The sequence below is a fragment of the Mobula hypostoma genome, chromosome 1 (genome assembly GCF_963921235.1).
Source record: "Mobula hypostoma chromosome 1, sMobHyp1.1, whole genome shotgun sequence".
Classification (NCBI taxonomy): Eukaryota; Metazoa; Chordata; class Chondrichthyes; order Myliobatiformes; family Myliobatidae; genus Mobula; species Mobula hypostoma.
This window is the reverse complement of record NC_086097.1, coordinates 95,615,644-95,630,772: the sequence shown is the minus strand read 5'-3', so window position 1 is coordinate 95,630,772 and position 15,129 is coordinate 95,615,644. Positions and strand designations below refer to the sequence as shown.

The 15,129-nt window shown below is 43.0% G+C and overlaps 1 long non-coding RNA gene across 1 annotated transcript; it reads left to right on the top strand.

The window, feature by feature from the left end:
* Positions 1 to 8,996: 8,996 nt before the first annotated feature.
* Positions 8,997 to 11,634, top strand: LOC134359897 (uncharacterized). The gene is made up of 3 exons (XR_010021221.1): positions 8,997 to 9,469; positions 10,429 to 10,700; positions 11,559 to 11,634. It is a non-coding gene; the product is annotated as an uncharacterized LOC134359897 (long non-coding RNA).
* The last annotated feature ends 3,495 nt before the right edge of the window (positions 11,635 to 15,129 follow it).

Here is a 15,129-nt window from a genome sequence, read left to right as displayed (position 1 = left end):
ACAGTACTGCTGGGGACAGGTCTGTCACTATGACACTGGGGTAGGGTACTGCTGGGGATGGGCCTGTCACTGTATGACACTGGAGTACAGTACTGCTGAGGACAGGTCTGTCACTGTATAACGCTGGGGTACAGTACTGCCGGAGACAGGTCTGTAACTGTATAATGCTGGGGTACAGTACTGCTGGGGACAGGTCTGTCACTGTATAATGCTGGGGTACAGTACTGCTGGGGACGGGTCTGTCACTGTATAACACTGGGGTACAGTAAACCTGGCTACAGGTTTGTCACTGTATAACACTGGGGTACAGTACTGGTGGGGATGGGTCTGTCACTATATAACACTGGGGTACAGTACTGGTGAGAATGGGACTGTCATTGTATAACACTGGGGTACAGTACTGCTGGAGACGGGTCTGTCACTGTATAACATTGAGGTACAGTACTGCTGGGGACAGGTCTGTCACTGTATAACACTGGGTACAGTACTGGTGGGGACGGATCTGTCACTGTATAACAGTGGGGTACAGTACTGCTGGAGATGGGTCTGTCACTGTATTACACTGGGGTAGCATACTGCTGGGGATGGGTCTGTCACTGTATAACACTGGGGTACAGGTCTGTCACTGTATAACACTGGGGTACAATACTGCTAGGAACAGGCATCACTGTATAATACTGGGGTACAGTACTGCTGGGGACAGGCCTGTCACTGTAAAACACCAGGGTATAGTACTGCTGGGGACGGTTCTGTCACTGTATAACACTGGGATACAGTACTGGTGGGGATGGGTCTGTCACTGTATAACACTGGGTTACAGTACTGCTGGGGATGGGTCTGTCACTGTATAACACTGGAATACAGTACTGGTAGGGATGGGTCTGTCACTGTATAACACTGGGTTACAGTACTGGTGGGGATGGGTCTGTCACTGTATAACACTGGGGTACAGTACTGGTGGGGATGGGTCTGTCACTGTATAACACTGGGTTACAGTACTGGTGGGGATGGGTCTGTCACTGTATAACACTGGAATACAGTACTGGTAGGGATGGGTCTGTCACTGTATAACGCTGGGTTACAGTACTGCTGGGGACGGGTCTGTCACTGTATAACACTGGGGTACAGTACTGCTGGGGACAGGTCTGTCACTGTATTACACTGGGGTACAGTACTGGTGGGGATTGGGCCTGTCACTGTATAACAGTGGGGTACAGTACTGCTGGAGACGGGTCTGTCACTGTATGATACTGGGGTACAGTACTGCTGGGGACAGGTCTGTCACTGTATTACACTGGGGTACAGTACTGGTGGGGATTGGGCCTGTCACTGTATAACAGTGGGGTACAGTACTGCTGGAGACGGGTCTGTCACTGTATGATACTGGGGTACAGTACTGCTGGGGACAGGTCTGTCACTGTATTACACTGGGGTACAGTACTGGTGGGGATTGGGTCTGTCACTGTATAACAGTGGGGTACAGTACTGCTGGGGACGGATCTGTCACTGTATAACACTGGGGTACAATACTGCTAGGAACAGGCATCACTGTATAATACTGGGGTACAGTACTGCTGGGGACAGGCCTGTCACTGTAAAACACCAGGGTATAGTACTGCTGGGGATGGTTCTGTCACTGTATAACACTGGGTTACAGTACTGGTGGGGATGGGTCTGTCACTGTATAACACTGGGTTACAGTACTGGTGGGGATGGGTCTGTCACTGTATAACACTGGAATACAGTACTGGTCGGGATGGGTCTGTCACTGTATAACACTGGGGTACAGTACTGCTGGGGATGGGTCTGTCACTGTATAACACTGGGATACAGTACTGGTGGGGATGGATCTGTCACTGTATAACACTGGGATACAGTACTGCTGGGGATGGGTCTGTCACTGTATAACACTGGGATACAGTACTGGTAGGGATGGGTCTGTCACTGTATAACACTGGGTTACAGTACTGGTGGGGATGGGTCTGTCACTGTATAACACTGGAATACAGTACTTTTAGGGATGGGTCTGTCACTGTATAACACTGGGGTACAGTACTGCTGGGGATGGGTCTGTCACTGTATAACACTGGGATACAGTACTGGTGGGGATCGGTCTGTCACTGTATAACACTGGGTTACAGTACTGGTGGGGATGGGTCTGTCACTGTATAACGCTGGGTTACAGTACTGCTGGGTATGGGTCTGTCACTGTATAACGCTGGGTTACAGTACTGCTGGGGATGGGTCTGTCACTGTATAACACTGGGATTCAGTACTGCTGGGGATGGGCCTGTCACTGTATAACACTGGGATACAGTACTGCTGGGGATGGGTCTGTCACTGTATAATACTGGGATACAGTACTGACAGGGGTGGATCTGTCACTGTATAACTGGTACAGGTGAGGACATATGTGTTTCTGTGCAGCTTTGAGTCAGTGGCAGAGCTCTGGCAAAGTGGACGGGAGCATGAACGATGTGGCAATTAAACCACTGGGAGTATTGAGTGGAGAGGCGGGAACGCGGGCATTGTGATTAGGAAGGAGGAGACAGAGACTGGAGCAGTGAATGAATAAGAAACTAGTGAGTGGGGTCAGTGAATGTGGGCGGTGAGGGAGCCGTGAGGAATGGGGCTGTGGGGAGCTAAGGACAGAGACGCAGGTGTAATGCCATGTGTATATTTAACCAGAGGTGGTTATGTATGACAAGACAAAACACAGTCTTTGTGAGTGTCTCCTGGAGGAAGACTGGGGTTGTAAATCCTGCCCACCCTGCTGAAGAGGATACACTTGTGGCTCATCCAGTGGGTGCAGATCTAGTAGGAGGTGCCTGTACTCTTTAAAGGTTGATGAAGGAGAGACAATATAAAATGCTTTTATGAGCATAGTCTGGCTGCTTCTGTGGAGCATGTTATCCTGGGTGGGGTGTTTCCAACCTGTGGTCACCAATTCAAAATAAGTGATCCATGACTGAAATGATATGAAACGTCTTCATCCAGTTTTCTACATAAGGATGCTAGATAGTTGCGGAGTAAATTCAAGACAAGTTGATGGACTTTTGGATGTTGAGGAAATCAGGGGTTGTGTGGTTGATGCTGAAAAGTGATTCTGAGGTAGAAGATCAGCCATTTGCAGGCACAATCGGCTGAATGGTTCATTCCAGCTCCTGTTTATGTTCTTAATTGAGTTGTTGAGACTGGTGTTGGCGGGAAAGGGATGTACTTAACAAGGAGAGAGGAGTGATGTGTTGGCTTAGTGCACGGAGCAAGGGAAGTAAGTCATGTAGGAGTTGTTCTGCCAAGAATCACGTTTGGATGTGATGCCCCATATCTGCACAGGATTTTGGCAGCTCTGCACATGTTGCCCGCATCCCTATATATACCTCTCCAACCTCATGTGGACTGAGTCCTGGGCTGGTCCTGAGCTCAATGATCCTAGGATGCTTTGTTATTCAAAGTCTCCCAACAGACATAAGGGCACGGGACTTTGCGTGTCAGTGACAAGGACTGCCGTCTCATTGTTGACTGAATTCATTGAAACCCACCGGTGTGATCCTCCCAATCAGCATTTCTGGGAGTGCTGGCAAAGCCAAGGGAGTCTTACTCATGTCAACAGGCCATGTCCTGGCAACAGCCCTTGCTTGTGATGAGAAGTCCCACCCATGACCTGTCCCTTTTGTTTGAAGCACACTGTTGGCATTTTCAGTCATTTTTGTTTTGGGGTTTATTTGCATTCACCAGGAAACCAGCAAAGAACAAGAACATATTTCTTTCCAAGCTTGGGGCTCAGAATCCATGGACCGAGCTTCTAAGTCAGGAAAATAATAAGAGAAGAGAAGCTATCCAATATTGGTCTCATACTTCATTATGAAATAAAGGAAGTACCTTATAATAAGGAACCAGTGGCAACTTCACCTCTGCTTTCTCTGGTTAAAGTGGTAGATTGGGGTTGCAATGCATAGTTAGAGCCCAATCTTTATATTTGAAGACTTTTTGCCAGCTTAGGATAGCTGTCCTGGTCAAATCCAGCCAGGCAATGAGTGGGGGTCAACCAACTGTTCCTACCCTCATCGGCACGTCATCTCTCACTCTGTGCACTTTAGAGATTTTTCAAATTAGACCATCTCTGGCAATGTTCACAGGAAGGAGGGTTCAGAAACTAATTTAAAAATAATTCAGCTACCTGAGTGCGTATTATGAAGTACTGTATATAATTCTCCTGAAAAGTTGAGACCACGTCAGTCGAAATTCTTCTAACCTCAAGCTCAATCTAAAAGATATTGCCTAGAAATTCCTTCAAGTAACTCCAAAAGCTAAAAAACAGCACTGTGTAGCTGAAAACCAGACTTCAATAATGAGTGCTCATTTTTGGGTGACTTAATGCCCATCAAGAAATTTGACTCATGAATTTTTGATGGAATTTCTATTCATGTGAGCATCTTATCCACCAGCAGGTCAAGCATCAGGCAAAATTCACCTCCAATGTGACTGATTTAGTAGAAATCATGAGTAGAAAGGAACTGTCGGTTCTCTGACAGATAGGTTTTACTAACTGTTTCCCTTGGAACTAATCTACTTAAAGGGTTTGTGTAAAATCACCCTTGTCTTTGTTTTCACAGACATCTGTGAGCTTCTGCAACCATGAACCTTGCTTGTGGATTGGACTGCTTTGCCCATAGAGGTCACCATCACCTTGTTAGTCTCAGGATCATTCCCGGTTACTGCTTCCGCTCTCCTCCGCATCTCACTGTTGCTATTGATGAATGCATTGGAAAGGTCACCCAACTTCCATGCTGAAGGGGAGAATCATGGAAACACGGAAAACTTATGAATCATGTGGCCTTTTGTCTAATTATGCCTGTGCCTGATCCCAGTGTCCAGCACTATGTGCAAGTCACAGCACTTCAAGAACACAACTAAGTAATATTTCAATATGATAAGGATTTCTGCTTCTACCATACTTTCAGGCAGTGAGTTCAGACCACTCTCTGGGTTTCCTCGTCATCTCCCCAGTCCTCCTACCAATTACTTGAACTCTATGTTATTTGTTTTTTGACCCCTTTGATAAGGGGAATAGATCTTTGCTCAAGGATCTATGAAGGATGACATTATTTTATACAGCTCAGTTTTGTCTTCCCGTAGCTTCTTTAGTTTCAAAGAAAGTGCCTGTGGCTTATTCAGTCATTCCTCTTAGCCACAATGTCCCATTCCTGGCCAGCATCCTTATAAATGTGCTGTGCATCAATCCCAGCTCAAATTGTTCCTGTCACGTGATGAGAACTATATCCAGTACACTTCTAAGGTTTATTTAATATCAAAGAATGTATACAGTGTACAACCTGAAATTCGTACTCCTCACAGACATCCGCAAGACAAGAAACCCCATAGAATGAATGATAGGAACAGTGGAGCCACGAACCCCCCTCTCCCCACCTTGTTCCAATTACTTACGTCCACAGAAAAGGACAGTACGGACACGGGCACTTGCTTGCATTGCATGCTTCCCTAATGTGTAGGTAGTCAGTGATTGTACCTGTGTTGTATTAATCCTTATGAAAAACTCCCTGGTAATATCCTACCATGACCACTTGGCTGTAATCCTTGTGGATACTTGTGGCTCCCTTGTCCTAAGAAAATGCCTCATCCTTTCATGAATCTGCTAAGCTCCCTTTGAATGTCTGCAAGTACCATCTTAGAGTCAGTGATAGAAAGATACAGCGCAAAAACAAGCCCTTTAGCCTACCGAAAATGGCAAGGGTGGCAAGCATCAATATAATCCCATTTTTTTTCTCCTCATTTTTTAATCACCATCCCCCCCTCCCCAGATTATATAATTCACTGGCAATTTACTGTAGCTAATTAACTTAGCAACCTGCATGTATTTGTGGAAGGGAAGAGAGAACAAGCAAGCTGCACACTGACAGTAGCTGAGATCAGGAGCGAACGCTGGTCTCTGGTACTGTGAGGCATCAGTTTCACTGGATCCACAACTGCACCATCACCTTCTGGCACTGCGGCATCCATTCATTAAGCAGCTACACTCTGTCAGCTGGTAGAAGTTTCTTCTTGTTGTCATATGTCCCCTTAGGAGTTGTTTGCCAAGGTGGCATCCACAAGGTTTAAAGTTGGCTTTGGTGAGAAATAGTTCAGGCGTTGCACTGAGCTAAAACTGACAGTGCAGTTTTACACAGAAAATTCCAACAATACTATTCTATGAACCTCGCAACTGAACTTGTAAGCTTAGTGAGGCTTTTATAGAAACAGTGTTATGATAACTCTACTCTTTTATCTTTAAAGGGTGGTAAGGTAATATATAGGTCTAGGTTTTGACAGATGTGAGTACAGGCCTCAGGGAATAATCCATTGTTGTCTTTCAAATGAGTTTAAATCAAAGTCTTGTGTGTCTGGCCATTAAATATTCCACGGCTCTATTTACGGCTGAGCTAAAGAGCTCTTCACTATGTCTTAGTCAATATCTTTCAGCCAAACTCACAGATAAGTTATCTGGTCATTGCCACTTACTGTCTGTCAGACATTGTTTATAGAATGGTTGCTACATATCCAAATCAGAGCAGTGACCATGCTTGAATAAAAGAGGCATTTAACTTAGTTGAAAAGAAAGTGTAATTTTCTGGGTTAGACTTGTATTCCTTGGAACATAATAGAATAGGTCAATCCAGTTGAAAGAATTTGAAGGAGAAACCAAAGAAAAAGTATTTCCCCTGCTGCATAAGATCATGACTTAGACTTTTACAAATTTGTTCAAGGGAAGTGGATGTCACTGGATTGTCTACCTCTGATTACCCTGACCTGAGGAGATACAGTAGTCAAGAGTGAACCATGTTGACTGCATGGACAGGGTACTAGACAGAGGGAAGCTGTTCCCAGTACTAAATGGTTCACAGACATAGCCTTGCTTTTTTAAACTTTGGGCAAAAAATACAAGGGAATGTCATTGTAATTTTTTTTAAATACCGTGAGTGGTTCTGATCTGGGACTCATTGCCTGTTGGAATGGTGGAAGCAGTATCGATCAGGATTTTCACAAGGGACTGGTGGAAATGGGCCTGACAAGAATGCTACATTTGCAGCTGGCAATGACCTGATAGGCTATAAGAAAACACTTTACACACAATGTACTGTGGTACCCCCACCCCACCCCCCTCTTCCAGCAAAGGCTGAGCCACTGAATATACAGCAATAGGTAGAGAAAAGGGGAGACTTTGAAGATGAAGTAAACGGCAGCCATGCAGAAATGAAGGTTTTTCAGTTGGTTGGCTTTGACTAACCTAAGCAACAGAAGTGATAAAGTTTACTGCATGCCAATACTTGTCTTCTGCTCAGAATAGAAAACAGCCCCTAAACTAAATAGATTTAGCCAGGCTGTATCTCCGAATGGTTTGAATGTGGTAAGGAATCATTCTCAGGATGATATTTAATTTGATCCGAAGTTTTCTCTTCTCTATCTCTATGATGTGGACCCATGTTGTGTTGAGAAACAGGTAGGAGTCAGCACTGCGATGAAGTTATTAACCTGGGCAGAAGCTGTACCTCTGAAGTTGGAGATAATTAATTTCTAAGTAGAATTCTTAGGAAATAATCCCATCCAGGTTGTTTAAAAATCATATCTATAGATTCAGCTGGTTGGTGTCAGTGTTCATGATCCACTCAACCATCCTCCCAGCCCTTCTCATCTGTCCTTGTCAGCACATTGCTATTTCTTTTTATTTTTGTCTTATTCAATTAACTGCTTTAACCTGAAATGCACTTAGGGAATTCTCTTTCCAATTCATTCATGGGATGCAGACAAGGCCAATTTATATTGGCCATCCTGAGTAACCTTTGCGAGGTGGAGAGGCAGCCAGTAGTTCCCTTGTTTTGGTTAAATTGGCAACATCTGCATTATTTGAGGGAACCAAAATGTTTGCTTCTGCATCTGGCCTGATAAAGTGCATAGAGGTAGCACTGTTGGTGAAAACAATACACCAGAGAAAGCTTAGAGTTTTGTGTGGATTTTACAGCAGCCTAATCTGGAGTTTTAAAAATAGGTTTTGGCCAATTCCATTGCCATTTGAGTTACAAAAAATCTTGTAAATTTAGAGTGCTTTCAGTCGGATTCTGTGGCCTAATATGGCCCAAAAGCAATCACTGACCAGCCACAAGTGTGGCAGAAGCCATAAGTAATAATCCCCTTGGGGAGTCTCAGATTGGAGGAAATCTTGCTTCCAAGATAACTAATGAGCTCAGCATGCTGCCTGCATTCCTTCCATCTTCTAAACTGGTGCTGCTGCTGACACATATTTCCAGAGTACTCAATACCATCCCAAATGCACTCTGTCCATTTTGAATCATTGTTGCCAGGGAATCCCACAGATCATTGGAATATCACCCTTTATGATGAGACTCTGAAAACATCTTTCAATCTCTTTCTGGGTCTACAGTAATCTCTTGTGACAGAGATCAGAAGAGTCTGTTCCAGAAAGGTCTGATATCAAGCATGTGAACAATAAGGTCTATGCTCTGGAACAGGCTCAGTTTAATTGAGACCTCAGTTCTGAAGATGTTGGCCTGGGTAAGGATGCCAACATTAGTTTACTTTCTCTGATGACATAGTTGGAGGATTTTATTGAGATAACACTGGGGCTTTTTCTCTGCAGTATTATCAAGGTAATTGGTGAAGGTAGTCCAAAGAACAGGGATCATTGCTTCCTGATGAACCCCAAGCCTTGGGCCAGATTTGAGGTCTTAATTTTTAAAGACTCATTTTCTCAAAAAACCAAAGGCTTGTGTTATAATACTGAAGGATTGGTGAATTACAATACTGGCACATGCTTTCGCTATAAAATCACTCTCAAAGTGTGAAAATGTTCGTAGAACCTGCCTTGCACACCATCTACAAATTGTCAACCAAGGGAATTAACGGATTCAATTTCTGAATAGTAAATAAACAACTAGCCACCTCTAGATTCTGAATTAGTCCTGTGTGGCAAGTACTAGATTCGGCTGCAAGTCCAGCATGCAGACAAAAATTTGTCCTTTTGCATAATACCTCATAGCAAAAATAAGCTATGAGCAACTAAATTAGATATTGAACTGTTTTGAAATGTTTCTTTTCACCGGTAACTATGATTAACTTGAGATTGGGGCTGATATGTAGTTTTATTCTGAAAGCCCCGGCATTTTTGGCTGGTCTAGTTTTGGTCTAACACCAGGAACTGATGGATATTATAAGCAAGAAGCTGAAGGTGCTGCTTGATGCCTGAGAGATCATGAAGGTCGACATCCTGTTCAACCGCCGGATGCATAATGAGACAAAGGCCATGGTGAGAGGTGTCTGCAAACCAATAAGGTTGGCACGTTCACAATGTTCATTGGAGATCTGGACAAAGTTGTCAACCTGCTGTTGACCCTTTTTGACTGGAGTTGTGATTTACCTTGACATCCTGGAGGACGGCACCTCTCCTGACAAGCAGGTATGTAGCTTTGTGTCTTTCCATCCTCTGGAAGGCTTCATCATCTAACATGAGGGCAAGTAATGTCTTTGTATTATTAGTTGATGCAGTTAGGACATTGGACCAGCAATCCAAGGGCTTGAGGGATGTGCTCAAATTCCACCATGACAGCTCCAGTATTTGTATTGAATATCTGGATATGAAACAGGCGCTTTGAGCAAAACTGGATATAAATATGTTGCCATTGTAACCCAAATGATTCAATACTGCCTTTTAGGAAACAAAGCTTATTATCCATGTCCAATCCTACACCAATATGGCTGAGCCTTAGCTGCACTTGAAGCAGTCTTAAATTTGTGGTAACGCTTCAGTATGGAGACACCAAGGAATGGAAAATCACACCAGTAATCCCCAAAGAAAGTCTGATCAATTGCATTACAATTAACAATTTATGCTCATCAACTCCAGTTCCTGGTTGTTATCATTTTCACTGCCCAATAAATTATTAACTGCTGTTAAATATTAACTGAAGTTATTCCAGAGGTGCAGTTTTGTTTGACATCCAGTTGCCTAGTGAATCTAGCTGTGAGAGTGAAAATGATAATTACATTTATTCATATTTATACTCTGAAGTTACTGAGATCTATGAACTCCAGTGATAGAAGGGAGATCTAAATTGGTTGACAGTAGTTCTCAGTTTTCTTTAAACGCATATATATTTTTAAAAAATCACCACTCAAAATCCCATGAATGGAAGGCAGCATCTTCAGAAGAGCACAGGTGAGAATAACATGAGATTATGATAACAGTGAACAACCTGGAAATTCTAGTTTACACTATCGTTGCAAAGATTATTTTTGGCTGAGAGTGCTTATGAATGGCTTTGATAAACTTAGTATCTTCAGCTTTTGCATTGGGCAAACAGATGGCAGAGAGGGCATCTTATTTCACAGGAGATTTGTACTTTGTTTTTCTTGCAGTGGAACCTTACTCAATCACCAAAGTCCCTAACAAGATGCAAGAAAATACTGAAGAGCAGAATGGAATATGGAAGTGTTTGACATGTTTTCAAACTACCTGAGAGATGACAAGCTCCTTGAGAAAATTAAATGACCCTAATCACGGAAAAGATGGACTTGGAGGACAAAGTTAGGCTGAAAAGCTGTCGGGTCCCTTGGAGCATCAGCCAGTTAACTACAAACAGAAGCAGAAACTGAAGGATTTTAAATAACAAAACATTGACATGGTCATCGTGAGTACCTCCTTTAATTCTGTTGATACGTGTGGTATAGCTAGGTCTGTCCACTACAGAGTAATCACTTGAAGAATTGAGGCTTTGGGCTCTGAAATTAAGTGTTCTGCAGAGAACTGCGATCCGTCATGAAATGATTAGCACATTTAAACTGCTGAGGATTCTGACTGGACTGTATTAGTTATAATACGGTTGAAATTAAAGTTGAACAAATTTAGGATTTTTCTTTAGTGCATCAGAGGCTGACAGGAGACGTGATAGAAGAATTTAAAATTAAGAGGCACAGAGAGAGTAGATAAACAGAGTCTTTTCCCAGGTGGAAGTGTCAAATACTAGAGGGTGTAAGTTAAAGGTAAGAAGGGAAAAATGTTAGGAGGTACAGGTATGTGAGCTGAGTTTTTGTTTATAATACACTGCCAGAGGTAGTGGTAAAAGCAGATACAATAACCATGTTTAAGAGGCATTTAAACAGACATGTGAAGAGGCAGAGTTTGGGGAATGCAGGCAGATGGGATTAGTTAGATTGGCCTCATGGTCAGATGGGCCAAAGAACCTACTCCTGGGCTGTACTTTTCCGTGTTTTAATTATCAACACTTAACATTCAATTTCACAGCTAATGCCCCTATCCCACCAGCTGGTGTGAAGAGAGTGTAAAAAGAAACTGCTGCATAACTAGTTCTGAACTACTATTTAGCACTTTTCCACAAAGGTGTAAATATTATTTTAGAACATGGAACAGTCAAACATAAAATTAGTTTTATTTTTTATTTCTTGTTTTATGCTTAGACAGAGCAGATGATGTGTGTCACAGAACAGATGCCCACATTTGACTAAATGATCTTTCCTCTGTGTTACAGGTTCCATGTTTGGCATTCTAAATCCTCAGAGGACCGTACTGCTCTTCAAGGGAATTGGACAATTTCTTTTAACCGTAATAGTTTTGCTTTCAATATTGTTTGATTTTATTAAAGAGTAAAATATCTAATTTATTGTGGTGAGAGTGGCGATAATCTTAGAGCCAAATACTGAAATGGAACTTCTGCTCTGAATTACATAATACATATTGGCAAGGGGTATTTTTCAGCAGAGAGAACTTTTCTCTCACAAATCACTCATATTGGTCACTTTCTGCCATTAACTTTGATTCTGGAGGGTGCTTCTCAGTTGCTGTGATTTCCTGTACAATCAGAGAGAAAGTTGAAAGATTTAGTCTTACTTTGCCTATTCTACTGCACTGAAAAACTCAATCCTCATAAACAATAGAATATTCAACCAGGTTGGGATTGGGGTGACAATGTTGTGGTGTTGCACAAGAATGGTATGGGTCCCACAGCCACCACTTTTACAGTTCCTTCTAAATTGTGTTACAGTTTCTCTGCCATTCTGTTAAAATATTTAGGTCAGGCATTTTCTTTATCTGTCAGTTACTTACAACCAATAAATATGCTGAAGCTACAACAGGTCTATTTGTATGCTGACACAATGAGCATTAGGGAATTCAGGATTCCCACACAAATGTACACAAAGTCCCGAATTTTCTGCGAACTGGATATCTCCAGTGGAAAAATGCTAAATGTCTAGAACTGCTTGGCAGTAACATTGTGAAACTTACCTGCTGAATATGCACCAGGTTGTACCTGTCACATGTTTAACAACTCTGACCTGTTGGCAGCAAGGCGGTTAAAGAGAAAGGCACGTTCCAAGCAACTTTTAAAAAATAATTTGAGTTGCCAAATTTAGTTAAATAATTCTATACTGTTTTCATTATTCTGAAGAGGTTTTTGTAGTGTGGCTGATTTTCAATAGTCCTGGTTTGGGTGGCATAACAGACCCACTACCTCACAGCTCCTCAGACCCAGGGGTTCAATTCTGACCTCGGGTGGAGTAGTCATGTTCTCCCTGTGAACCCATGTGTTTAGCTTGGTTTCTCCAGCTTCTCTCCATCTGCAAATTAACTGGTCACTGTGAATTGCTGCTAGTGTGAGGTGAATGGTAGATTCAGTAGGGGGTGGGGGGTGAAGTGTAGAGAGAGTTGAAGAGAATGCGATGAAAATGAAGTAATGGGATTGATGTAAGATTGGTGTAAATTGATGGCTGATGGTTCACTAACCTTCAGGAGGGATGATAAAATCACAAGTCTGGGGTGAAGAAATCATCATTCCCAGAATATGCAAGTTTTTTTTCCGACCTGTAAGCTGTTGCCAACTATAAAGACACAATTTTCAACTCCATTCACAGCTCTTTAGAAAAGAAATAGCCTTTTCTGTACATTTCAAAATCAAGGCAATAGTATTGGTTGGGCAGATAAATAGCAATAGTATTTGTGCTACACAAGTGCCAGGCAATGTACATTCCCCAACAGACAGAGTCTAACAATCTTGATGTTTAATAGTATTGTCATTGCCAAGACCCCCCATCCCCACCACCTTCTAAATTTTAGGTATCACTTGGATCAGAAACTTAACTCAGGGGTTCCCAACCTCTTTTGCACTGCGGACCGGTTTAATATTGACAATATTCTTGCAGACTGGCCGACAGGGAGGGCGGGGTTTTCAAGTAGGGTTGCCAACTTTCTCACTTCCAAATAAGGGACAAAAGTAGCAGTCAAGTACGGGACACTTGTGTTTACCCTGAGAAAGACTACCATAACCATGAAGCCTTGCACAGGCACCTGTGTGCATACATGACGTGCGCATACGTGTACGTGCCAATTTTTTTCTCTACAAATCGGTTTTGGCTTAATCTTCCCGATTCTGTTAAGTGAAACTACACTGTACATACATTATTTCTACTTTATATAAGCTGTGTATTTATCACATCATTCCTGCTTTTACTATATGTTAGTGTTATTTTAGGTTTTATGTGTTATTTGGTATGATTTGGTAGGTTATTTCAAGACCAACAGTGCGTGACAGGGAATGAGGAAAGGTGCAGCTGACTCATGTCGCCAAATCATATCGTTTCCTCTCCCGGTAGCACATGCTTTGCAGCCCGGTGGTTGGGGACCGCTGACTTAACCGCATCACCCACGTTGGTGCTATGGGTCGAGGAGAAGACTTCTGGGTACTAATCTACAGTGAATAATTCTACACGCTGCTTTGAAGGCGCTCATCCACGATTTTCAAAGAGCAAATCAGGAGTGTGGTGAAATACTCTTCACTTGCCTGTATTAGTGTAGTTCCAACAGCAATGAGAAAGCTCGGAATTTGAATTGGAGTTGTTTTATGTCACATGAACCAAGTTACAATGAAAAGCCCGCCTTGCGTACTGCTCATACAGATCAGATGCACAGTGCATTGAGCTATAACAAGGTAAAGCAATAACTTTCGATGGTGCATTGATAATGGTCAACAGGGACATGTTAAGTTTCTTTAGTCTCCTGAGGAAGCAGAGGTGTTGGTGAGCTCTCTTAGCTGTGACATTATGTGGTTGACCAGGGCAGGCTATTGGTGATGTTCACGCTGAAGTACTTGAAGCTCCCAACCCTCTCAACCTTAGCACCATCAGGTGAACAGCAGCAAGTGAACCACGTCCTTTCCTGAGGTCAATGACCAGCTCGTCTGCTTTACAGACATTGAGGGCAAGGTTGTTGTCATGGTACCTATCTTCTTCCTGTACTGTACTCTGGCTTGTCATTATTCGAGATTGAACCCACTCTTTGCAAACTTGTTGAACAGAATCTGGCCATGCAGTCATAAGTGAACAGAGAGCAGAGTTGGCGACAGACTAGGGGCTTGTGGAGCAGTGCTTAGCAGAACCTTGGCAGAAGTGGGGCTGACTGCCCCTAATGATTGTGGTGTGTTGGTCAGGGAGGAGAGGATGCAGCTGCAGAAGGAGAGGTTGAGACTTCATGATAATATGTCTGCCCAATTGGTATTCCAGGCATTCACACCACCTGGGCACTGCAGCTTCAGTGTGTACCATCTACAAAAGGCAACGTTGTTGGTGGATGGCATCTCCTAAATCCATGAACACCAAGAGGACAATACAGGCAGGTGCAGTGGGAATACATCCATCTTCAGGTTCCTCTTCAAGACCCACACTGTCCTCATTTGGAAGTATGGCATAGTGGTTTCTTTAACATCATTGGAGCTAAATCCTCAACCCCAACCCCAACAGTCACCAGAGGGACTACAATGATTCAAAACCACCTTTATAGGACAAGTAGGCTTGGCAATAAATACTAGTCATAACCAGAAAAACTATAACACAGAAACAGGCCCTTTGGCCCATCCATCCAGTCCATTCCAGACCATCTAAACTGCCTAGTCCTATTGACCTGTACCCAGACCATAGCCCTCCATAGCCCTCCCTTCCATGCACGTATCCAAACTTCCCTTGAACATTGAAATCAAAATCGCATCAACCACTTGACACTGGCAGCTCATTTCACATTCTCGGAGTGGAATTTCCCCTCATGTTCCCCTT